The following is a 25,428-nucleotide window of genomic DNA, read 5'->3' on the forward strand; positions in this document are numbered from 1 at the left end:
GTGTACACACGGGGGCGATATATTGCTCAGTTTCTCCTTTTCATCAGCGACCAGAGATGGTCGCTGATGAAAGGGAACCTCTGCCGGGCGGTGCCGCAGAGGTAATCAGCTGGTCGCAGGAGCAAGCTCCTGCGACCAGCGATTACAATGGGGCAGAAAACGGGAGCACACACCCGGCGATTTATCACGGGGGCACACTCCCATCACTGGCAATATGGTCGCCAGCGACCATATTCCCAGCGATTTCAGCCCCTATCGCCCCCGTGTGTACACAGCTCTAATGCTGCATGTTTGCAATCCCATCCTCACTTTAGAACACAACCAGGTCCAAAGCAGTACTTCTGTCCTCACTAATTTATTCATTCAAGTGGTTCCATCAATGCCTCCCACAAGGACTATGATTGAGAAGGATATGTATACTGTAAACAAATGAGTGCAATAACTCTTGTTAAAAACCCCTAATGTAATATACATAAATAGAAGTAGTCAGGCTCATCGTGGCTGAGCTAACCGCACCCTTGATTAGTTTGCTGTTAGTAGCATGCACGTGTGTATATATCTGCACCTGTGGCCCATAGATATTACATTGTGTACTCGCGGGTGCAAACTGTCACAGCCAGATGCAGGTAGTCACTGCTGTGATGCTCTTTTTCTCTGTTGTCCAAGCTGTGAATTGTCTTTTATTATATGATAAAGAATTAGCATACTGGTTATTACTCCACAATAACTGTATATACAATATTTTTTTTCTGTATACAGAGCATATAAACTACTGTATATTGTACATATATATTTAAGTTTCTTACATGCATAAGTGGCAATGACATGTTTATTTCAAAACAGGTTTTCTATTTTAAACACAGTAAATGTATTTAGTAATTAACTGCCATTTAGATAACTATGTTTGTTGCCTGTAGCTTTTTGGGGCATTTTCCAACATGTCTCAAAATGATCAGTTTGTCACGTATAATATAACATCCAGTACAGTGTCATTGAATGTTATAAGGCACTCATTAAGACCATCGTGAACACAATGCTGTGGGCAGAGGGGGGATAATGTGCTTTGGGGTAAGTCTGATAAGTACTAGAGAAGTGCTCTGTGCCACTCTGTATACTCTGTACCGGCCCAACCCCTGAACACATGACTTTTTGTGTAACTTTTTAACCTGTGTATCAGAATGAAAAAAAAAGTCACCATGTCATTTCAAAGTTTTAATTTATTTTTCAGTTTTAATATTCTTTTTAATACCGCCCCTGCACCATCATGGTCCTGTCGAAGTGCCATATCAAGAATTCCTAGTAACATTGTAGATGTTTTGTAATACAACACTGTTGGTACTCCACTGCAGATACAGTGACTGGAGGGCGCTTTGATATTATGGAGGCAGACATAAATGGAGGTTCACTGCATTCAAAAGATGTCATCTTGTGTATATGTCTGTAGGTGGTGTGAAACTTGGTGTTGAGAATACTGTAATTGCAGATGGGGTCGCAAGACAAAAAAAATGTAAGTGTACAGAGGAATTACAGACAAGGGAAGTTGGAAGGATACAATGCGGGACATCAAGTTTTGCGTGTGTGTGTACGGAATTTGAACAACCTAATACAAATCAAAGAGATGAGGGGATGACCACAAAATAGGTTGATACAAAGTACAAAATGGGAGATACATATGGGAGCGGGGGGGGGGGGGGGGGGGGGGCAGGGGGGCTAAGGTGTGAAATGGGAAACCCCTTGGAAAGCTATTTTTCCATGTTTGTTCAACATCATTTCAAAGCTGGTTATGTTACTGTGTGTAGTTGCACTGAACCAAGGAATAAGCCTATGAAAGGTAATTGATAAACAGAGCACTCCTTTACAGGAACATATACAATCAATTTGGGGAGCTTTTATGATGGTGTTTCCTTTATACAGTATAAGTATTATAAGTCATTTTTTTGGTGTATAGGTATTTTTGGCATTTACTATGCCAAAAAAACATATTTTCGTATTCTTAATGATGGGACATTCATATTTGTATTTACAAATACGAATGTCTACACCATGGGTCCTTAAACTGCGGCCCTCCAGATGTTGTGAAACTACAAATCCCAGCATGCCTTGCCACAGTTTAACACTCCCTTATAGCAAAACTGTGGCAGGGCATGCTGGGATTTGTAGTTTCACAACATCTGGAGGGCCACAGTTTGAGGACCCATGGTCTACACCATCGATAGAATTCGACAGGAATCACCATTCAAAAGAATGGTGGTTCCTGATTTACTAACTAATTGGTGTAAAACAGGCAGAAAATACGACAGGAAAATACACCTTATTTTCCTGTCGTATTAGCTTTAAGCCTGCACGGATCAGTCAGATCCGTGCAGGCTGCAGTGTAAAAAAAAATAGAAAAAAAAATAAATAAAATGGGGCTGTTTTTTATTTATTTATTTATTTATTTTACAAATTTATTTTTACACCTTGCAGCCTGCATGGATCTGACTGCCTGTAGGAATTCGTATTAGCTGCTGTATATACGGCCGTTAATACGAATTAATACGACATCGGAGGGTTACAAAGCAGTCGTATTTGACTGCTTTGTAAATCCCCCTCCGGAACACGACTTGGCATACGATGTATGCAGTCGTATTCATTCATATTAAGAATACGAATGCAACTTTTTGCATTCGTATTCTTAGTAAATTTCCCCCTATACGTATAAGATATTTACTAATCTGAAATAATTTACTAGCCCAGGGCCGGCCCCACCACTAGGCAAATCTAGGCATTTGCCTAGGACGCCAGCCACTGGAGGGCGGCACTTCGCCCCTCGCCTCTCGCATGGAGGCTGCAGGGGTGTCCGTGCCAGGTACCTGCGGCACTGTGTGATCTGGGGGCGGGGTCCCTGCAGTGATGCGCGCTATCCGGCAGCCAGGCGGCGGCGCGGGAAGCGCTGCTTGGTTTGAAAACATTCCGCATGCTGATTGGCTGAGATTCAGCCAATCAGCGTGCGGCGAGTTTTCAAACCCATCAGCGCCTGGCTGCCGGATAGCGCGCATCACTGCAGGGACCCCGCCGCCAGATCACACAGCGCCGCAGGTACCCCCCCCCTCCACTCGCCTGGGGTGCTCCGGTGCCTTGCACTGGCCCTGTACTAGCCTGATACATTCTTCACTCCCTTGTCATTGCTCTGCTAGAAACAGCTTGAGATACTGTATATTTACAAGAAAGAAAGCGATTAGCGACATGTTTACAGTCTCCTCTTTGTGTAAATTGAAATGATTTATTCTTGATTGTTGTGATTACTGAGAATTCGTTTCACCTGTATAAATGTTTTATATGGTCACAAAATCTCTGACTTTTACCATTCACATTATTTATGGTACTGTAGGGAGTACATTATCTAATATATGAATAAAATCTACTGTTACTACTAGACAGGGCGTATAATTCAATGTGTATTACTGGCTCACAATAATAACAAGCTATACAGTAGTTGTTTCTGTGCATTTATGCAAAAGAAAAAAATCCCTGTTAATCCAAATGAAGAGATGCCTACTGGAGTCATCACAACTCAATTACAATTGAAGTACACATTGGCATCGAGGGCCAGCTTCTCTAAGCTTCAAAAGTGATAAAATGGAGAGTGATAAACAGCCAGCCAATCAGCTCCTGTCTGACATTTTTCAAACACAGTCTGTGACATGACAGGTAGGAGCTGATTGGCTGGTGGTTTATCACTCTCCAGTGCATCACTTTTGAAGCTTAGAGAATCTAGACCCCAATATGCAATGCTTAGGAACATTCACTGCTCAGAGGAGGTAAATGTATATGCAGGCTGGATGCGGCACTAGCGATGCAGGCACACATCTCTCAATTAGGCCCTATTTACTAAGCTTTAGAGATGGAGCAATAAGGTACTAACCTACCAGATTCAATCTGTCATTTTTCAAACACAGTTATTTGACAATTAGGAGCTAATTGGCTGGTACTATATCTTTGCCCAATTTGTCTTCATGGGGCAACTATAATATGGTCTAAGCTGCCAGGGGTCTTTGATTTCATCCGAGAAAGGCCAATCCATAACCAGGCTAAATCAACCTGCCCTCACCCCTTTTTTCCCCCTGGCTTAGTACATACTGTAGACTAATTCTACATATATAAAAAATTAATAGTTTGACCAGTCCCTCCATTGGTTGCCTGTATCTTACCGTATTCAATATAAAACATTTATCCTTGCTTATAAAGCTATTAACCATACTGCACCAGCATATATCTCTCTCTACTTATCACAAAATATCTCCCATCTCGACCACTCCGCTCTGCACAAGATTTGCGTCTCTCATCTGAGCGGATCACTAGCTGCCATTCACTATTACAGGACTTTCATCGGGCTGCTCCCATCCTATAGAATGCCCTTCCACCCACAATAAGACTCTCCGCTAGCCTCCAAACGTTCAAGTGTTCCCTGAAAACTCACCTCTTCAGGCAAGGCTATAATATTTAAGTTCTACACACATAACCCTCTGAGGCACTTATGTATTATATACAGTAGCTTCCCTTCTGGACCTACAAGCTATGCTATTACTGGTGGCCGTCCTTGTGTTTCCCTCCTATATCCCTATAGATTGTAAGCTTGCAGCAGGGTCCTCTAACCCCTAAGTCTGTCTGTTGTTACCCAGTTTTTTTTTATTATTGTCTACTATTGTAAAATCGCAATATAAGAAACTGTAAATAAATAAATAATAAATATACAGTTACTCAATCCAATTTGGACAAAAGAAGAAAATAGAAAATTGCTTGGTATACTTCGCAATACATTATGTCCCAGTAATTATTTTCCTGTTATATAGGGCTATGCTGTATTGCCTAGTGAAGAATTAAGAAATTACGGTTCATGCAATAAAAAGACTATTATGCAATCATCAACAAATGTACCATGGTTATAGCTTTATTGAAGGAGTTAGCCTCAAAAATACGAATTATTCTGGGCTGCTGTATATAAGAAAACTGTATATATTGTATGTTGGCCAGACACGTGTGTGTGTGTGTGTGTGACCTGCATTTGCCTAATAGATGCAGGGCCACTGAGCATCACCATAGACAAGTATGTGGCAAAGTTTTTTGGGGTGCATCTTCTACGGTTTGGTGTGTACATTTCCAGGGCCACTGAGATGGGGGGGCAGGTACTATTTACCTGGGCCCGGGCTTTCTGGAGGGGCCCGGCAGGGGACCTGATCCAACCCCCTCCATCCCTCCCGGGTGGCAGCAGCAGCACATACGGACAGCATGCGGTGTGCTGACTACAGGCTCAGCATGACCGTCTCACTGACAGCGTGAGAGGTCATGCTGAGCCTGCTGTCAGCACAGCACATGCTGTAGGTGTGTTCTGCTGCTGAAAGGATGGGGGATAATAATACTTCCCTTCGACTTTAGAATGTTTTTTTTCACTCTCCCCGTAATCATTTTGGGGATGTGGCCTAATTACGGGAGGTGGCTACGCCTCCCAAAATTAGGCCACTTCCCACAATTTTACCGGGGCCTGGCATAACTCTCTGTGGCCCTATACATTCCTATTGTGTTCGATAACATTTTTGTGTGCATAGCTGAATTAAGGAGAGGACAGGAGACACAGTACCCAGGGCTCCCTTCTGTCAAGGGGCCCACCTGATGCAGCACATTTACCTCATTGGCTCTTCCTTTTGTGCAGCAGCAAAGGTAAGAACCTGACTGCCGGATGTGAGTGGGATAATACAGTGCTTCCTCACTACAGGAGGGGGAGAGGTCTGTAGGTTAGCCAGACATCCCAAAATATCTTCCCTCACCCACATAGATGACATGCTATGTGTAACCTGTTATCTGATGAGAACATTTGGGACTGGAGAGACACACAGGGAGCCCTCCTGAGTCCTGTCCCATTATACAGAAAATATATTTTTTCTATTTTTATTGTAAGTTTGTTTAAACTGTCTTTGTTCCACTACAAGAAAACTTATATGTCTCCAAAAATGTAATTGTCTCTAAACTATATGGTACTATAAATATAAGTAGTACCCATGCACTAATAAACCATTAGTTTAATATACACCTTTGATTTAAATTTGATATACAAAAGGACATTTACACTACCCTTGAGCACACTCCTGCACTTGAACTGTGTGGTGCTATAACTGTAAGAGGGCAGCATATTAGGTAGGGGTATTTTTAACAAGTAGTGGAGTGTGGGCAGGGCCCTATTCTAAGTGCCTTGGGTGTGTGTGTGTGGGGGGGAGGGGGGATTGGCTTGGGTTGCATGGTTTTGTCCCTCCTGCTTTCACTGATTCATCAACTAGAGCCCAGGTACTGGTCAATTGTACCTGTAAGTATTTTTTATATTTTGGACACACTACCTGCATTAGTAGCCCCCTACACTATTAGAGGCAGTTTGTGCCAGTTATGTACAGTAAGGTTGTGTCCACATGACTGCATATATGCCTATGATGAAATCTATTCTGCACATATTTTTACTAATTTTAAAAAGAACAATTCATTTTAAAAACTTACCACCTTGCAATGATTATTCAGCACAATGCTTATATCCTGGGCTTGTTAAAGCTCAAGAACATGTGGCTTTCATGGCAACTACCAACAGTTTATCTCAGGCTGCACTGGTCACATTATAAGACCAGGAGACTTTCATCATTGGGTACAGCTATCATGTTGGGTTGCTGGATGACTTGCCGACAGTCAGGATACTGATGCTGAAATCTCGATTATTCAACTACCCAACAGTCACGATCCCGACCAGCAGGGGTTATTATCCCCTGTGAGCACCCATGACCGCCAAAGAGGGAGAATAGAACCTGTGGCGAGTAAAGAGAGCCACAGAGCCTGCAACGTGGTGCGCACTGTGAGCCTGCAAGGGGCTTTTTTGCACTGCGTCCCCCTGCCTACCAGTGGCTGGGATTCAGATGTCAGTATACTGACCTTCGGGATCACGACCATTGGTGACTCATACCGAACAGATGATGATGTGCTCCAGCCCCAGTCTGATCAGCTTTGGATGTAATTGAATACAATATTTTTTTAGCCCCCTCTCAGCAAAAGCTGAATAAAAAAAGGTGAGGGTTATTGTTACGGAAGATACAGTAGAAAAACATGGACCATGAGGTCTTTGGATAAATAGAGTCTAAAACTTGGATGTTATTTAGACTGGGAAGAGATTTCTTTCATTACTGATTTTTTTTTTTAAATGGCAAATACTACAGCATCCAATGATATTGCATGAATGCAGCAGATGGTGTCCTTGTTTTAAGCATATACAGATATTGTCTAGTGGAAAAGAGGGTTGGCAATTTTGAACTGTGCAGTTAAGTGTCTCATAGTGATAAAATAGAGGTATTATTCTAGATGTTTTCATACAGAGCAAATGAAATGCATTTTGTCTGCTTGCATGGTAACAAAAACAAGTACGAAATATTGCATTATTCATTGTAATGTTTATAGTTTTTGATTGAAAAGAGGACTGTAATGTAGACAGGAACAGTGTATGCTTCTGCACACAGGAAGACGATAATACCTTGGAGGGAGCCCATTTCTCACAGTGTGATATCACATAGATGTTCCAATTACAGTTAAATAACAATAATTTACTAAAATGCTGTACAAAAAATATGAACTATATTCTTCAGGATATCATAACTCAAGAGAAATGGCAATTAGAACTGTCAATGCACATTGATAATTGTTCAGAGCAGTAAACATGAAAGCCCTGAGGTTAATGAATGTATTGCTGGATGTGATATAACCTAACACAATGGTAACATTCAGTAATGTGGAGAAAATAATTGTGTATTTTTTTTCTATTCCAAAAGTATAATCTACACAATTACTGTTAATTCACCGCCGCAATATATATGGTAATTTATAGTTTATAGGCCTAAATAAAGTTGACCTATTCACAGAATAAAACAATGGTATATTTATGAACAACCTACAAAACATGCTGGCCATTACAGGCTAACCATTTATTTCTTCTGTTAGTTGTCTCTCACTTGTCATACATCAAAAATAGAAATCGCCTGTGTCATGCTGGGAACGAATGCCATGGGACCTGTGATGTCATCGGCTGAAGACAATTGCACGTAGTAGGGTCCATATTTTCTTGCAGAGGTTCCTGGTGAAAACTCCCCGGCATGTTAGATTCTGTGCATTAGTCCTACGTTATGCCGTGCAATAGTCCTACGTTACGCCAATCTCTTCACTGGTTCTTTACACTTTCTTCATTTTATGCACAAGCAAGATATATATAACCTGCTAAAATACAACTTCCGAGTTTTAATCTGGAGGCCAAAAAACTTCCAGCCAGTCCCACAAAAACCCACTCCGATGACACATCTCTTTGCTTATCTCAAAATATCTCTCTACAATCTGCACAAGAGCGGCATTTCTCAATGACTCAAATTAATCGCTCCTACTCATGATTTCAGGACTCTGTGGAATGCTATTGCATGAACAACAAGGCAATAAGACTCTCCTGTGATCTGCAAACTTTCAAGCATTTCCTGAAATTGCATCAGACAAGCTAATCAGATTTCAGAACATAGGGCCTTATTCTAGTTCACTCTTTCTGACAAAATCCTTCTTAGATGGACAAAACCTTGTGCACTGCAGGGGGGCAGATGTAAAATGTGCAGAGAGAATTAGATTTGGTGAGTTATTTTGTTTGTGTGCAGGGTAAATACTGGCTGCTTTATTTTTACACTGCAATATAGATCTCACTTTGAAGTAAAACCCCACCCAAATCTAATTCTCTCTGCACAAGTAGCATCTGCCCCACCTGCAGTGCACATGGTTTTGTCCATCTAAGAAGGATTTTGTCAGAAAGAGTGAACTAGAATAAGGCCCATAGTAACATAGTTTGTGAGGTTGAAAAAAAGACAAAAGTTTGATGAGGTCAACCTATTTAAAAAAACACTATAGTATCCTTTCTCCAGCATTCCCTGATCCCTTGGCTGATAATCACCCTACTTGACCTCCCACTAAGCATTATAATTAATGGTTGTATCCCTGCATGTCTCCACTACATATAGAACTGGAAAAAGTCCAGAGAAGAACAACCATGGCTAATAAAAGGATTGGACAAATTGAGATTGTTTATGCTGAAAAAGATAACAGGGGCCAATATAATGAACTGTCAGGCACCCTTTTTGCTTTGAGGAAGGAGTCTAGGACATGAGGGCATGTGTTTAGACCAGAGGAGAGGGCAATTTAGATTACAGAATTCTCTTCCTGAAGAGGTGGTGTCGGCAGACACAATAAATTTCTCGGTACTCTTTACCTAGAAGGGCGCCCACGATTTTGATCTTGGGCATCGTAAGGAAAACATATAACCAAAAAATCGCATGCGATGCGACCGACGTGATTACCGCGATTTCCCATAGGGAACAATGTTAAATGTCCCAATTGACCACATTTTCCATAGGGAACAATGTTAAATGGCCCACAGAGGCCAAATAGGCACCCTGAAGTGTGAAATGGCCCCCCCAATTGTTAACGCCACCCCACTATCAACGTCAACCCAAAGCGTGGCGAGCGCAGCGAGCCCGCAAGGGGCGGCGGTACGCGTCCTATGACCTTTTCATACCCCCACTATCCACGTCGGCGTGGAGTTGAGAATAGAAAGTGTGGCGAGCGCAGCGAGCCACCGAGCCCGAAGCGTGGTGAGCGCAGCGAGCCCCGCGAGGGGCCGCGGACACCTTCACAGGTATACGCGTTCCCTCGCGGGCTTCACAGGTGTCCGTGTGCGCTCGCCACGCTTCGGGCTCGGTGGCTCGCTGCGCTCGCCACACTTTCTATTCTCAACTCCACACCGACGTGGACAGTGGGGGTATGAAAAGGTCGTAGAACGCGTACCACCGCCCCTCGCGGGCTCGCTGCGCTCGCCACGCTTCGGGTTGACGTTGATCGTGGGATGGCGTTAACAATTGGGGGGGCCATTTCACACTTCAGGGTGGCTATTTTGCCTCTGTGGGCCTTTTAACATTGTTCCCTATGGAAAATCGGGTCATTTGGGACATTTAACATTGTTCCCTATGGGAAATCGCGGGAATCGCGTCGGTCGCATCGCATGCGATTTTTTGGTACATGCGTTGCCCGCGATGGCCGTGATGGGCGCCCTTCTAGGTAAACAGTACCAATTTCTCCATTGTGAGACGAATAAAGGAATTCTATAAATACATTAAAAATAAGAGTGGTCTAATATTTATTGGTCAAAAACATCCATAGGTACAACCATAATTTGTCCAAAATTAAATCAAAACACACAATTCATACATAGGGATGACCTTGATGGACGTATGTCAATTTTCAGCCTAAAGTACTATGTAATTATGTATTAAGTGAATCAGCCACCTTTTCTGGAAGATAATTCCAGATCTTAACTGCCCTAACTGTGAAGAACTCTTTCATTTGCTGCATAAGAAATCCCCTTTCCTCCTACCTTAGGGGATTCCAGTGTGTCCTGTACAAAGACTTCATGGTAAACAGAGCGCCTGACAGTTCCCTTATTGGCCCTTGATGTATTTATAGATATCAATAATGTCCCCTTGTAATTGCCTTTTTTTTCCCCAATGCAAACATTCCTAGCCTGGCCAACCAATCCTTGTAGTCCCTGGACCCTCTCTAGGAGGGTTGTTCTGATTGACTCCTTCTGGAAAATTCCTTCGTAGATGGACAAAACCATGTGCACTGCAGGTGGGGTAGATGTTACTTGTGCAGAGTGAGTTAGATTTGGGTGAGATCTATTTTGCAGTGTAAAAATAAAGCAGCCAGTGTTTTCTCTGCATAGAAACAAAATACCTCACCCAAATCTAATTCTCTCTGCACATTTTACAACTGCCCCCTGGCAGTGCACATGGTGTTGTCCATCTAAGAAGGAATTTACTAGAAGGAGTTAACCAGAATAACCCCCTAGTTCTGGTGCCCAGAACTAGACACTGGATTACAGGTGTAGCCCTACTAATGCTTTATTCAGGGGTATTATCATTGTGTCATCTCTAGTCTCTGTACCTATTTTTATAGAGGCAAGAATCATGTTTGCTTTTGCTGCTGCTACTTGACTCCATTTAGTTTATATGTATTGCACTGATTTATGTTCTCGAATTGCAGGACTTTACATTTTTTTCTACATTGAATTTAATTCCCCATTTATGAGCCCCAATCCCCAGTTAATTTAAGTCCCTCTGTAAAGTTGTGACATCCTGGTCAGATTCTTTAACCTTACACAGTTTGGGGTCAAATATGTACACATTGTTTGCTAAACCACTCACAAGATCATTAATAAATATGATAAAGAGAATTGGTCTCAGCACTGAACCTGCTTAGTACTGTGACCCAGTTTAAGAATGGACCATCAGCCAGTTTCTTACCCAATTTCAGATGTTAGCTTATATACCCAACGCCTCCATTTAATAGAACATGTGGCAATGTATCAAATGCCTTGGCAAAGTCCAAATAAATCAAGTCTAGTGCATTACCTTGGTCCAAATTTACACTAACTTCTACATAGAAGCTAATTAAGTTAGTTTGACATGACCTATCCCTCGCAAAACCCATGTTGGATCCAGTAATCCCAGCTTGTTTCTTACTAAATGTTCCTGAATGTAATCCCTTAATATACCCTCCAATAACTTCCTGACTATAGAAAAAAGACTTACTGTTCTATAGTTACCCAGGTGTGATTTATTTCCCTTTGTCACGCCTGTGGTCAGATCCTGGCTGTAGTTAATTACAGACGCAGGGGCAGGCTTGTACTGAAACCAAGAAGCTTTAATGAGGGTACTGTGCATGCCAGAGACACCCTGGACAGCAGCTAGACGTGACCACAAGGTAAAATGTAAAGTCTTTATTGACCACAGAAGACAATACGGTAAATTAAAGACTTTGAAGAATGGTATTGGTATAACAGGAAATCACAAGCAATAGAAGACATGCATTATTGGTAATAGCTGCAGTGTAATAACACTAATGAAGTCCAGAGGATGCATAATACTGAGATCTGGAAGGACAGGAATCCTCAGGTACAGGATGTGTCAGACTGGGGCATGAAGGGCCCACCAGGGAAATGCACTCACAGGGGCCCACCAAGGGGCGTGGTCTTTTTTGAAGGGGTGTGGCCACCTTACCAGAGAGGAGTGGCTAATCATCATAGGTGCCCCCTCGCATAGTATATAAAGAAAACAAAATGTGCCTTTCAAACAATACCAGTTACCCTCATGTGGTGCTCCTAGAAAAGGAATAGATTCTGCTGGACATAACACTTGCACACAATCATCATCATTTTAGATTTTCATAAACCCAGCCTGTAACATGGCAGATAGGAGCTGATTGGCTGGCTTTTTATCACTCTCCATTTTATCACTTTTAAAGCTTAGAGAATCTGGCCCCAAGCCTTAAACCAGAAATAGGGGCAACAGTGCCAGCTAAACCACCTGCTGCTGTGTCTAACCTAGCTAAGCCCTTAAAGGCACAATTAATGTCTACTCAGCCAGCTGAGATAGTGCCTGCTGCACCAGATATATCATTACCAGCAATTGCAAAAGGAGTTAAAAGCATATCTTCATTCTCATAACCAAGTGCATCTTCCACAACAATAACTCAGTCTCTGGCTAAAACACCATCTCCAGTGGTTAAGACATCAAGAAGACCAACATTAACACCAATAATATAATACCTAAAGTAACAAAAAAAAAACCACCTACTATATCAGCGGTAAACCAGGCAGTAACTACACCTGGAGCTGAAGGTCACGCGGTGATATCCTTCCAGCAGTGTGGGCGGGAGCCAGGTCACGTGTGTTAAGACTCCAGCAGAGCACGGGAAGCAGGCTAAAGCTCACACACAGTGTGTGACGCAGCAACTTCCCAGCAGGGGCAGGCTGGCAACTTTCAGCCCGGGGGGGGGGCAACACAAGCAAATGGCCCACCACCATTCTATCCCCCACCCCCCTAATATGCAGCAAAGATGAAACAGCCTCTGGTGCTACACCTATAGTATACAATAATATATATTGTAGGATACTGATCCCAATAGTAAATATAAATGCACTACGGTGACTATACGACACGGCGTAGCATTCCAGGATTTGGTAAAAGCAAATCTTTATGGATGTTTTGGGACTCAGCATGTTCTGTCTTCAGGAAATGTAGTGACAAACCAGTGATGCAGAAAATCCTACCTTGTTTGTCAGCTTTTTTTGCTGAAGGCGGGACATGCTTAGTCCCGAAACTTCCTAAAAAAGATTTGCTATTACTAAATCATGGAGTGTTACGCCATGTCCTCTAGTCCCCATCGGGGATCAAGAAACCCATATGCTGCATTAACTTGGCGAGGGCACCCAGGTGAATGCATTATCATTGTGGAGGGCTGAACCAATTCAGCTCTTTAATTATATGACCCCCCCCCCCCCTCCACACACACAGGCACATAACCAGTGTCCAAAACACTTTAGAGTCATCCGGATGTCTGCCCTCCTATAAGCATGTACGGTCACTGCCGTTGCACTCTCCCCTGTCAGCCTCTCCTCCAGTCTTACCTACAGTAAGTTCCCTTAACAGCCTGATCAGTGGCGGCGTGGTGGTAGGGGGAGCTGATCGCAGGGCAGGCAACAGAAATTTTGGGGCCCCATACACTGATATCTCTTGGGGCCCCAGACCCTTTGAAGCACTATCAAACTGCTCTAACAAACTGGATGCGCACTGTGCCCATGGCGGCCGCACGAGGTTCTGGGGGAGCAGGTGCCATGTGTTGCTGTAGCTGGGCACAGTGGGCAGAGGCAGAGCTGGTTGTGCCTTGTTCTAGATTAATTTATCCACTGTCACCAACACCCGCACTGGCTCCCTTACAGCACTCAATTTCCTCTTCACTGTCCACCACTTGTCACCCCCACCCTTTTAAAGTCCACCTCACAGCAGTTTCCTTTCCTCATCTATTAACTTCCCTGGCCCCTTCTAACAAGCACTGCACAGCACCCCCACTGGAATCTTTCTCTCGCTCTAATTAAGTTTGTGTACCCTTTATTCCTACAGCCTGTCAGGGGGAGAGTGATATCCCCTGTTGATTGACTACATTTATTTTCAGCCTGAATAAATGTCTCCCCCTCCCCAACCCACCTTTACTTACCTCGGCGCTTGCCTTCCGCAGCTGGCTATGAGCAGCAGTGAGGCCGGAGACATGAACCTGCAGGGGGCTGAGTGCAGGGCTCAGTGGCTCTTTTAACCCCCCCCCCTGTTGCCGGCCTGGCTGATCAAGCGGGAAAGGCCACTACAGCTCAGCTGTCAGGAGGTGCTGTGTGCCTGGCAGTTGGGTTGTGCAGGAGATGGACAGTACAGCTTGGCTGTCAGGAGGCTCGCGGGCTTTACCAGCAGTACTACATGACAGCCTCCTGACTAGCTGCTGCTCCCGGAGGCTGTCTCAGACCTGGCATCTGCAGTCTCCTCTCTACCAAGGAGACACACACACCTCCTAACAGCCGTCCTACACGACCCGGCTGCCAGGCACACAGGACCAATACCCTGGCCCCCTGACTCAGCCCGCCTCTGCTTCCCAGTTAGTGAAGCACAGGCAGGTCCACCAGATGTGACGATGCGGAGTGCGGACGTCCGCGACGTTGTGTCACGTGACGTCAGCCCGCACTGTGCAGCTGCCCAGCAGGCTGAGCGGCAGCCTGTCAATCATTACCAGAAGCCGCCCGCCTCCACCGCCGGGTCAGTCATCCGCAGCGGATGACACTGACTACCCGGCGGCGACTTCCCTGGCCAGTGGCATTCCGCGCCAGGCCCCACCCCCCTTTAGAAGTGGGAGGAGTATTAAATCAATGGGGCCCACCGGGGAATCTCCCGGTGTCCCGCCAGGCTAGTCCGAGCCTGGGTACAGGGATTGAAAACACTATTCAGGTAATTCACTCAGGAAGAGATCAGTAGCACTGGCAACTGGCCTTAATTACCCAGCATACATATAGGGAGGAGTGGAATCAAACTGGCTGGGTAATGAGCCAGACTGTGGAACACACAGGATAGGCAGGAAACGGACATGTGACAGGAAAGACATGGCTGCTCTCATGTCTGGGAAAGTCATGAAGCATGTTTGGCACATGGGCCCTTATTCTGATCGGTGCGGCCGGATCCGATTATGCGGCCAGGACCGTGCGTGCAAAACCCCGCCTTCCATACGGATCGCCAACTCCGTCCGTACGCGGTAAGAAGCTGGCCGAACGGATCGCACGTGTATTTTTAACGGAATACGCCTCCTCCATCTAAGGGAACCTCCCCCATAGAAACATAGAAACATAGAATTTGACGGCAGATAAGAACCACTTGGCCCATCTAGTCTGCCCCTTTTTTTAAACATGTTACCTCAAACCATATTTGATCCTTATTTTTTTGTAAGGATATCAATATGCTTATCCCAAGCATGTTTAAATTGTACTACTGTATTTGCGTCTACCACCTCTGTTGGGAGGCTATTCCACTTATCTACTACTCTTTCTGTGAAAAAATTCTTCCTCGCATTTCCCCTGAATCTTCCTCCCTCTAGTTTCAGTGCATGTCCTCGTGTTCTGTTGCTCCTCTTCCTGTGAAGAATGTCTCCCACCTGTACCTTGTTAAAGCCCTTGATATATTTGAAAGTTTCTATCATGTCCCCCCTTTCCCTTCTCTGCTCTAAAGTATACATATTAAGAACTTTTAGTCTTTCCTGGTACGTTTTGTGATGTAGGCCATGCACCATTTTAGTTGCTCTTCTTTGTACAGTCTCTAATGTATTTATATCTTTCTGGAGATATGGCCTCCAGAACTGAACACAATACTCTAGGTGAGGTCGTACCAATGACCTATACAGTGGCATTATTACTTCTTTCTTTCTACTGCTGATACCTGTCCCTATGCAACCAAGCATCTGACTTGCCTTCTTCATTGCTTTGTTACATTGCCTACCTGCTTTTAAGTCCCCTGAAATAGTGACACCTAGATCCCTCTCTTCCTCAGTAGTTTCCATTATAGTGCCATTTATACTATATTGAGTCTTTGGATTTCTGAGACCCAAGTGCATGATTTTGCATTTTTTGGCATTAAACTGTAGTTGCCATTCTCTTGACCATTTCTCTAAGCTGCCTAGATCCTCAATCATTTGTTTTACCCCTCCTGGTGTGTCTACCCTGTTGCATACCTTTGTGTCATCTGCAAAAAGGCACATTTTACCCTCAATTCCATTTGCAATATCACCAATAAAGATATTAAAAAGCACCGGTCAAAGTACAGATCCCTGGGGTACTCCACTTGTAACCTTTCCCTCCTTTGACTGTACTCCGTTTACTACAACTCTCTGTTTTCAGTCCTGCAACCATGCTCTTATCCATTCAACTATCTTAGAATCCAATCCCAAGCTTTCAAGTTTATTTAACAGTCTGCGATGTGGGACAGTGTCAAAAGCTTTACTAAAGTCTAGATAAGCTACATCTACAGCCCCACCTTGATCTATTACTTTAGTCACCCAGTCAAAAAAGTCAATAAGATTTGTTTTTACATGATCTTCCCCCAGTAAACCCAGACCATCGAATGCAGGACCGAGTGCTCCACCAGCTCCCGCAACCTCAAACCACACGGACATTTCTCCGTGCAAAAGCAGGGATCTGGGCGGGCAGCTGACATCTGGCGATGTCATATGTCCGCCCCCTACACGTGCATCACGGCCACATTACCATACGTACGCCCAGTGTTTGCATGGGAACGCCCATGAAACGCGGGGCGTATGCATATGGTAATGAGCCCAAATAGCCCTTCACGCCCCTCTCCACCCCCTGTTCGGAGTGTTCACATATCATGCGGGATTTGGCCGTACGCCCCGCTCGCACATGCGCAGAGACGCCTCTGCACATGCGCAGATACAAAACATCGGCGGGCCGAACGCACGCGGATATATCCGCACCGACCAGAATAAGGGCCATGGTCTGAGGCCTACTGTAATGGTGGTGGTGTTGAAGCCGCAGGAGGCTGGAGCTGAGCATCAGGGATGACAGGCAGGGAGCGGAGTACATCCAAGGGGATAGCGGTGCCGGGAGACTGCTGATCTTGCACACTGCGGGCTGAGCACAAACAGAGCTGATAGAAGCCATGTCTGGAGCACAGTGACAGTCTTCCAAAGTGCCTGGGTGGTAAACATGCCTGCTGTAATACCTAGATTGTGACACCCTTTTCAAATATTGGGATTACTTCTACTATACCCTGTCCATTGAATCTAAGCCAGATAAAATGTATTTGTAAAAATAGAGTATAATGGCCTAGCTATCTCAGAGCTCAGTTCCCATGAACTTTTTATGTGAATACCATCTGTTTCCAGGAATTTATTTATTTTAATGTTGGGGAGTCATCTACGAACTTGTTCCTCCAAAAATTCTATATCTAATAACTTTGCATTATCGTTGCTAGTGGTGTTTATGAGTTTCCCCATATCTTTCTCTCTTGTAAGAACAGATGAAAAAAAAGTTTACAGTTCCTCTTTACTAATTTGTTTACCTTTTGTCATTTATTAGGGGTCCAGTGTTTTCTTCTTCTTTTTTTATCTTACCAAATTACATCCCCTTTATAAAGTGTACACATCACATTTTTCTTGTGTATTCACTTTCACATCCTCCTGACCCCAAACCAACATTACTGTGTTATCTTACCATACAATACTTTAAGAACCTTGGCATTCTGGCAAACCAGTTATGCAATTGGTGGTACCTATTCCTTGTGTATGAATGCCTATTTCCCTATAAAGTGTAACCTCTATGTCTGTTATTACCTAGTTTTGTTCTTTTACTGTTGTTCAAATTGTAAAGCGCAATGGAAAGCGCTGTGTTATACTCGCAGAAAGCATAATTAAAATGTATATAAATAATTTAGCGTTATTCTGCACATCTCTGCCTTCTTTTATGATGAAAATATTAAAAAGTAATTTCAAAAGATTAAAAATCTGTGTAAAGATGATTCTCTCTCTCTCTCTCCTTTAGAGAGGGTAATTCAGATCTGATTGCTGCTCTGCGAGATTGCAGAGCCCTGCGATCAGATAGCTGCCAGAGTGATAATCCGCCTCTTGCAAGACTACCCATGGTTTGCATAAATGATGCCAATGTGCGAATAGCTTAAAATACATTTGAAAGTCACTCACCTTTGAATGATTTTTCCAGTCTGTGCGTAACCCAGAACCTACTCTGCCTGTGTGATAGGAACAGTCTGATCGAGGCCGACCCTGACGTCATACACCTTTCCTGAAAACACTTGGGCAGCCTTGTGTTTTTACGGACATTCCCAGAAAACGGTAAGTGTCCACCCCCAAATGCTGTCTTCCTGTCAATCAACTTGCGAATGGCTTGTGATCAGAAAATATGTTGGATTTTGTCTCTGGCCCCGAGCATGCCGCAAATATCCGCCCACATGCACGGTCCTGCACGGTTGATCGATAATCATCTGTCTTGTGAAATCACATGGCTGCAATCAGGTCTGAATAACCCCCACTGTTGCAGCAATTCTAAAGTCCTGCAGATTATTACAGAAGGATATCTCTTTATCCTGACAAATTTGTTGTCCTTACCCAGTTCAGATTGTTTAAGAACATGGTTTAATGAACTACTGGTGAATTTCAAAAATTGTCCAAAGCATAAAGAAATGATATTTCACATAAGATGGGACACTGGTCACATGATGCATAGTGACCCCATTTGAGAAAAGCTACTTGCTAAAGCTTGTCAAGTTACAGGCAACTGACTTTTTACAATCACTTGAAATGATTTAGAGACTTTTCTCTGTTTCTGTTTTGACAGTTATTTATCCCAGAGCAGCTGCCCCATATCCACAAATGTTAACACACATACAAGGACAAGCGAGTCTGTATAACCTTCATAGAAATAAATGATTGCTTGCTTTTTTTACTCACTTTTCAATGTTGACATTTTTGTAGTTTACATGCATTGTTTAGATCTGTCTTGCTTTTTCATTCCTTATAGCACAGTGAAATTACTATTTATTTATTTTTTACTTTATTATTTGGTCAAAGCTTCAAAATAACCGGCGATGGGGACCGGCAGGGGAGACAGGGGGAAGCGGCGGATGGCAATGGGCAGCATCGTTGCTACGGGCGTGAGAGCGTCTTGTGTGCGTCCCCTGGCGGCAGCTGGTGGCTGGCAGCGGCTGGCGATAATTTTGCCAGCCCCTGCAAGGAAGACATCGGCTCCATCTGTAATCAAATATTGTGTTAGTGTAATATATACTAAATAAATTTATTCGGAAAATATTGGAGGGTCCAGTACTTGTTTTTTATGCTTTTTCTTCTGTCATACAGAGGGCCTGCTTTAGAGTTGGATGTACACTATGCTTATTTGTGCCATTTGTCACTGTGCATACACACAGTTTTCACCTACAGTATAGCTGAGATTGCCTTACATTTGCATTCATATGCACTTAGAAAGGAAGTTTGGGTGTATTCACATGTACAATTCACATGTACAAACAAGTCGAACATGCACCTTAGAGATGTTAGCAATGTTGACTTATGTATAGCCTTAGGATATGCCATTTAGGAGGTAAATACATGACTGATTTTTCCTATCAATCTAGATATTAATGGATTTTGTTTGTCATATTATGTTGTACAGCACTGGAATATGATGGATTGTAAGTGTCAGTGAGAGATGTAAACACTTATGATTCATACAGTACAATGTTATAAGTTTGCAAATGATTTTTATTATCATCAAAATTTATATTAATTTGAATTAAGTTGAAGACTTTTACCAAAATGTATAGTGAATGCTTTTCCAAAGGTTAATTGACATTTAATATTAACACTATTTTAGACTATACATATGCTTTAAATTGTTTAATTAGAAGACTGAGCAAGTGATTAGGTGACCATGAAATGCGTTGCCATTTCTAACTGCCACGGAGAGTTATTGCTGTGAACAGGATTTATATAGTTAAGGTTTTTAACTTTATCATTAGATTTTATAATGGTTATAACTTTATTTTATTTTATAACAATTATTATTTTTTTGTATCCTGTTGTTTATTGTTACCTTTTTTTTTTACCTGCAGTGTGCTTCTTTTTTTTATTTTATTATTTCACTATATAAACCATCATTTATGAAAGAATAGGTACAGTATGTATATGACATATGCCAAAAAATGAGCCTGTATTGGTAGGACTACTATAATCTTTTATTGATAAGTGTATCCATAAGTTTCTAAACATACAGATGGACATTGGGTACATTAAAATGAATGTCCAAGACTGAAACGTTGTCTAACTAAGGTGAAAAAGACTGTATGAGACTACCCTAGGGTTACCACCTCATCCCTTTAATTCTGGATACATCTTAATTACACAGGTTCTGTTTCAGTTTAAAACCAGGAGAAATGGAGTCTTGATGTCAGCCAGCTACAGAACCTGTGTAATTAATATGTGTCCAGATTTAAAGGGATGATGTGGTAACCCTAGACTACCCCACAGCACCATAAACTGAAACACACAGTTGCCAATGATACCTTCCCCTTTATAACTCGCTTAAAGTGCTATGACTTACTTTCAGTACATTACAAACAGCACTAGATTACATATCACACTGTTTGCCCCTGTATAGTTGGGGAGAACTGGTAAGTCCCAGATACCAGGTGAAACTGGCATGCACATGCACAGACTGAACACAGTAGCCCATTGTATTAGGTTTCTAACAGCAGCAGTACTGGGAAGAATCCTCCTGCTGAGAAAAAAGACACTGCTGAATGCCAGCTGTATATTTGTTCATATCTCAGTGATACCAAACAAAATATGCAGATTGTGTTACCATTCATTACATTTATACCAAAATGTGGGTATTTAGTACATATAAATTGCAATAGGACACCAGTTTAAAGGTCCACATGCTGTGAGAGTTCATACCCGGTCTGAGTTGTTAAAGCCACAGATGGTGTTTCTGGATTGGCACTCTACGTAGGCTCCAAGGCAGCACCAGTAAGAATCCACTGTATTTTAAGTTGTCACTGCATACACTAAATTTTTGCTGATATGTTTCAAGCCTCTTATGGGTCATTATCAAGCTTGAAATGCATTGGAAGAAACTTGGGGTGTGTGCACTGTCTACTTACCAGACTCGGGACCAGATGCACTAAGTTTCAAAAGTGATAAAATGGAGAGTGATAAACAGCCAGCCAATCAGCTCCTACCTGCCATGTCACAGACTGTGTTTGAAAAATGTCAGGTAGGAGCTGATGGTTGGTTGTTTATTACTCTCCATTTTATCACCTTTGAAGCTTAGTGCATCTGGCTCTCGTCCTGGTGTTGTCTTGGAGCCTAAACAGAGTTTCGATACAAAAACAACCTGCTTTTACCACTTGTGATTCCAATCACTCATATCAGGTATGAAACTACAAGATGGACCTGATGTGCATGAGACCACCCATTGAGATAAGGAGAAGTTGATAACAGAGACACTGTTCTCCATATTAAGCAGCACTGTGCCAGCTGTTTTGTCCCTATTCTAGCAAGGCTAATCTTGGAGCTGTAGCAGCAAAGCTTTCTACTGGGCTCCGCTGATTAGAATAGAATAGAATCAACTTTATTGGCCATGTGTGCTTGCGCACACTAGGAATTTTTTGTGGATTACAGTGCAGCATTAAGCAGGCATGAAAAAGGGGGGGGACATTACATATATTACATAAAGACATGACATGCATTCCATTTCTAGCTACAACTATGGTGGTCAGGTCGCCAAGTAAGGACACGTTGTTTGGCTGTTGATATTGGGATTGCATTCGCTTTGATTGGATTGTTCAGGTGATGGATGGCTAAGGAAAAGAAGCTCTTGCGGATCTGGATGTTTTGACGGGGATGGACCTGAACCGTCTTCCGGATGGTAGGATGTCGAACAGGTTTTGACCGGGATGCAGCTTGTCCTTCGCGATCTTCTTAGCATGTTTCCTTACCCTGGATGAGAACAGATCCCTTATCGGGGGGGAGGTTGGTCCCTATGATCCTTTCCGCAGTCTTCACTACCCTCTGCAGTTTTTGTTTGTTGTTATAAGACAGACTCCATGATGGTGGTGTAGAATACGCACAGCAGCTCCTGTGGGATGCTGAATTTCCTGAGTTGCCTCAGGAAGAACAGGCACTGTTGGGCCTTTTTGATGTTTGTGGTTATGTTTAATCCCCATCTTAGGTCGCTGGACATGGTTGTCCCTAGGAATTTGAAGGATTCAACCCGCTACAACACTGCGTTGGCTATTGTTAGCGGGACTAGTGCATTTGTTTTTTTCCTGTAGTCGACCACCATCTCAACTGTTTTGGTGAGGTTTAGATTGAGGTTGTTGCTGCTGCACCACTGGGGGAAATTTACCAATATGAAAAACCTAGTTTTTCGTATTGGTAGTTTCCCTACGACTGCATACGACTGTTTAAGTCGTATGCAAAGTCGTGTTCCGGAGGATCAGTTACAAAGCAGTCATATACGACTGCTTTGTAACCCTCCGATGGTGTAATGATTCGTATTAGCGGCCGTATATACGGCCGCTAATACGAATTATTTCTAGCAGTCTGCACGGATCAGTCAGATCCGTGCAGGCTGCAAGGTGTAAAAAAAAATAGAAAAAATAAATAAATAAAAAAAAAAACGGCGTGGGGTCCCCCCCACAGCCGAAACCAGCACCAGGCTGAAGGAGCCGGGGCCGGTAATTAAAAATCAGGGAACCCGACAAATAGGGGTTCCCCGATTTTTAACAACCAGCCCCAGGCTCCAGGTCCGGGGCTGGTTCCCAAAATACGGGGGACAAAATGAGTAGGGGTCCCCCGTATTTTAAGAACCAGCCCCAGGCACAACCAGCCGGCAGGGTAATGTCACAGCCGGGGGACACTTATAATATAAGGTCCCGCGGCCAAAACATTCTCCCTACCGACCAGTCAGCCTGGCCAGGGGCCCTGGGGGAGTGGGGACCCCCCCAATGAAGGGGTCCCCCCCCTCCAGGACTTACCTGACCAGGCTGAAGCCTGGTGCTGTCCTCGATGCCCCTGGGCGGTGGGCATCGAGCTGATAAATGTAGTAAAAAAAAGATGAACCTATTGTTTTTTACTGTGGCACTACAAGTGCCAGCAAGCCTCCCCAGCAAGCTGGGACTTGGAGAACCACAAGTCCCAGCCTGCTGGGCTTTAAAGGGCCCGCTGGCACTTGCAGTTCTACAGTTAAAAAAATAGTGCACAAAACACACTGACACACTTTTAAAATAAAACTTTATTACACACAAAGCCCACACATACTAATACTTACCTATCTTCTTCCCATAGGTCGCCCTGGTCCTGTGTCGGCGTCTTCCTCCATGTCGACGTCGCTGTCGGCGATGGTGTCCCCGTCCGGATCCGACGAAATCCATTTGGGAAGCTGTGGAAGGAAACCATACTCACCTGTCCCAGCGCGACGTAGTCCAGGTAAGGGTCTTTGCAAAAAAATAAACCGAACACCCCGAAACCAAACCGGACTGACGGAGACGCACGGTGTTTACATCGTGCGGCTCCGCCTCCCGAATGCCGCTATTGGCCGCCTTGCGGCCTAGCGGCCAATCAGGAGCCGCTAGGCCGCAAGGCGGCCAATAGCGGCATTCGGGAGGCGGAGCCGCACGATGTAAACAAACACACGTGCGTCTCCGTCAGTCCGGTTTGGTTTCGGGGTGTTCGGTTTATTTTTTTGCAAAGACCCTTACCTGGACTACGTCGCGCTGGGACAGGTGAGTATGGTTTCCTTCCACAGCTTCCCAAATGGATTTCGTCGGATCCGGACGGGGACACCATCGCCGACAGCGACGTCGACATGGAGGAAGACGCCGACACAGGACCAGGGCGACCTATGGGAAGAAGATAGGTAAGTATTAGTATGTGTGGGCTTTGTGTGTAATAAAGTTTTATTTTAAAAGTGTGTCAGTGTGTTTTGTGCACTATTTTTTTAACTGTAGAACTGAAAGTGCCAGCGGGCCCTTTAATGCCCAGCAGGCTGGGACTTGTGGTTCTCCAAGTCCCAGCTTGCTGGGGAGGCTTGCTGGCACTTGTAGTGCCACAGTAAAAAACAATAGGTTCATCTTTTTTTTACTACATTTATCAGCTCGATGCCCACCGCCCAGGGGCATCGAGGACAGCACCAGGCTTCAGCCTGGTCAGGTAAGTCCTGGAGGGGGGGGACCCCTTCATTGGGGGGGTCCCCACTCCCCCAGGGCCCCTGGCCAGGCTGACTGGTCGGTAGGGAGAATGTTTTGGCCGCGGGACCTTATATTATAAGTGTCCCCCGGCTGTGACATTACCCTGCCGGCTGGTTGTGCCTGGGGCTGGTTCTTAAAATACGGGGGACCCCTACTCATTTTGTCCCCCGTATTTTGGGAACCAGCCCCGGACCTGGAGCCTGGGGCTGGTTGTTAAAAATCGGGGAACCCCTATTTGTCGGGTTCCCTGATTTTTAATTACCGGCCCCGGCTCCTTCAGCCTGGTGCTGGTTATGGCTGTGGGGGGGACCCCACGCCGTTTTTTTTTTAAATTTATTTATTTTTCTATTTTTTTACACTGTAGCCTGCACGGATCTGACTGATCCGTGCAGGCTAAAACGCAAATAGAACAGGAAAATGGTGTTCTATTTTCCTGTCGTATTTGCGTGGGTGTTTCACACCACTAAGCAGCCGTATTGTCAGTACGGCTCCTTAGTAAATCAGAAACCACCATTCTTTTGAATGGTGATTTCTGTCGTATCCTATCGATGGTGTAGGGCATTCGTATTTGTAACTACAAATACGAATGTTCCATCTTTAGGACTACGAATTGTTGTATTTTTGGGATTGTAAATCCCGAAAATACAAATTCGTAAAAAAAAGGTGTATTTCTCCCTACGAATACACCTTTTTTCTACGAATCCATTTTGGTAAATGTCCCCCACTGTGTCAGCTTCTCCACTGCATGCCTGTACGTGGTCTCATCGCCATCCTTGATTAGGCCAATGATAGTGATGTCATCTGCAAATTTGATGATTTTCACTGACTGCTCAGCTGAGGTGCAGTCATTTGTGTAGAGAGAGAAGAGGGGACAGGACGCATCCTTGGGGGCTTCAGTACTGATTGTTTGTGTGCTGGATGAGAAGGCGCCGGCTTTGATCACCTGTTCCCTTGCCATTAGAAAGTCCACTATCAATGAACATGTTGATCCTGGAACTCCTAAGGAGAGGAGTTTTGGCTGCAGGATGCCAGGGATGATAGTGTTAAATGCTGAGCTGAAGTCCACGAATAGGACTCTCGCATAGGTGCCTGGGTGGTCGAGGTGTTGTAAAATATGGTGCAGCCCGAGGTTGACCGCATCCTCTACACTTCTGTTCGCAGGGTAGGCAAACTGCATGGGGTCAAGGTTAGAGTTTGACAC

The 25,428-nt window shown here is 44.0% G+C and overlaps 1 protein-coding gene across 1 annotated transcript in view; it reads right to left on the minus strand.

The window, feature by feature from the left end:
* NKAIN2 (sodium/potassium transporting ATPase interacting 2) overlaps nucleotides 1-25,428 on the minus strand; it is a 794,408-nt gene that overhangs the window by 498,618 nt on the left and 270,362 nt on the right. The gene's annotated exons all lie outside the window — the stretch shown is intronic.

Source organism: Crinia signifera, chromosome 3, assembly GCF_055691185.1.
Source record: "Crinia signifera chromosome 3, ASM5569118v1, whole genome shotgun sequence".
Classification (NCBI taxonomy): domain Eukaryota; kingdom Metazoa; phylum Chordata; class Amphibia; order Anura; family Myobatrachidae; genus Crinia; species Crinia signifera.